Here is a 2,196-nt window from a genome sequence, read left to right on the forward strand (position 1 = left end):
CTGCCTGTATGCGAGTTGCAAAGTACCTGACATTGCATCTGTTTGTCTTGACACAAACTACATTCCTCAGATTGTTTCATTCTTTCTTTGAGATGACACATTTTAAAACTCATATTTTGGCTTAACAAAGACATAACACCTGTTTCAGGTGTGGCCTCATTCAGGGAGCGATTTAGCAAAGCTTTGGGGTAGATTTACTATAACTTTTAAAACAGACAAGAAGAGGTGTTGCCCTTAGCAACCAATCAAATTCTGTCATTCATTATCTAGGATGCAATAAAGAAACTATAGAATCTGATTGGCTGCTATGGGCAACACAACCACTCATCTGGTTTAGAAGATCTACCCCACAGAGAGATAAAGTGGAGAGAGATAAAGTACCAATCAGCTACTGTCATTCTTTAAACACAGCCTATAAAATGACAGAAGCTGATTGATTGATTGATACTTTCTCTCAAAGTCTTGATACATCTCCCCCTGTAACTCCTACTTGAAAGATTCCTTTAGTATTGTCATATACGAAAACTAGCCTAAAAGCATAGTCTAACTAAAAACAATATTTATTGGCGCACTTTTACTCTGGCTGTGGACTTTGCCAGGAGTCTCTACCAAAGATCGCTGAAGTTGGTCAATTGAGAATTTGCAGCACTATATGCATTCCATGTTTTATGATTGATACATTATGTCAGCCACAGAGCCATAAGAGCTACACGCCCATTATTTCTGAGAGGAACCGGAGCTCAGGGCCGGATTAAAGAGGGGGCGACAGGGTCAATCGTCCCTGGGCCCCCACACCTGAAGGACCCCCACACCCAGCCATCGGGGTTAAAGTGAACCGGAGTTCCGCCTCCTCCGGACACCTAACCCCGGCGCCGCACGGAGGCACCATTGGCCAGGCGCCCCCTGAGATTGTAACTAGCGGGTGCCCGGCTCCCTCTCCGCAGCGGCAGCCAGAGCCGGAGACTAGAGCTCAAAAAAAAAATCACAGTTGCGTATCGGTATCATTAGCAGAGGCCACTGCAAATCATTGGCATTTCTGCGAGGTGAATGGGAGATGTTTTATTTGTGCTGTCCCAGGCACTGATACATTTTTTCCTTTTAGCCATGCTCAATAGGCTGACTCAGGGCCGATACCCCCATTATTATTGAGGAATCTGAGCCTGAGAGAACACAGGCCTCACCGCCTGACTCTGCAGCTCCCAGTGCTCCGGCCACTAGGAGACAAATGTAAAATCTGCACTGATGGGAAACCCAAATAAGGATTCTATTGTTTTGTATTGTATTGCCCAATGACAATTTATTTTGTCTGTTCAATTTATTCTATCATATATTTATTTTATTAGACGAGTAATATATTCAATTAGGTGCCGGGTTTTTAATTTTCTGAGCGGTGGGAGTTTTTTTTTTTTCTCGCAGCCCCAGGCAACAACCAATTTTTCCTAAAATACATATTTTTAGGAAAAATGGTTGGAATTGCTCAGGGACCCCAGCTGCACCCACCCCAATAACTAATTAAGCATACCCGCAGTAATCCAAAATTGGGTGTGAGGTCTGCAAGGATTTTTTGGGTTAAAACTTTGCGGACAATTAATATGCCACTAAGACTAGGGCAGATGGTGCGGACATCTAGGGGCCCCCACAAATGGCCAAATCACCAGTGTGGGGCACACTGTGGCATATGTGCACTGGGGTTTCCGTATGGCATAATATTTAGTGGGGGGCACTATAATGTGTTTAACACACTTGTGGTGCTTGGGGTATTTGCACATTATAATTGTAAATCACATTATCAGCATATCTTATTGACAATTTTATTAGTAGGGGCCCTGAAATGTTAGTTGACTTTGTGCCCCTCCCAAACCGTAATCCGGCCCTGGCACATTAATGCACAAGTTGATGTTCACTTCAGCAAACAAACAATTACAAAGAAGTAGTACAGCCCCAGGATGCCCTCCGCCTCTGTCACATATTCCTGCCATAGAAGCCATCTTAACAAAATTACATTTTCACATAAAAAGACCCTAATGGAATGTTTATTTTTCCCCGTAAATGGGACTAAAGCTATATGTTGTGATAAACATGTGATATTGTGATTATTATGTAAGATATATTATACTGGGCCAGTCAGAGTTACACGTAGCACTGGATGTGGATGGATCGGGCAATATTTAGCACACTGCGCATGTGTATGTAGAA

The sequence above is a fragment of the Taudactylus pleione genome, unplaced genomic scaffold (assembly GCF_031769625.1).
Source record: "Taudactylus pleione unplaced genomic scaffold, aTauple2 ptg000244l, whole genome shotgun sequence".
Taxonomy (NCBI): Eukaryota; Metazoa; Chordata; class Amphibia; order Anura; family Myobatrachidae; genus Taudactylus; species Taudactylus pleione.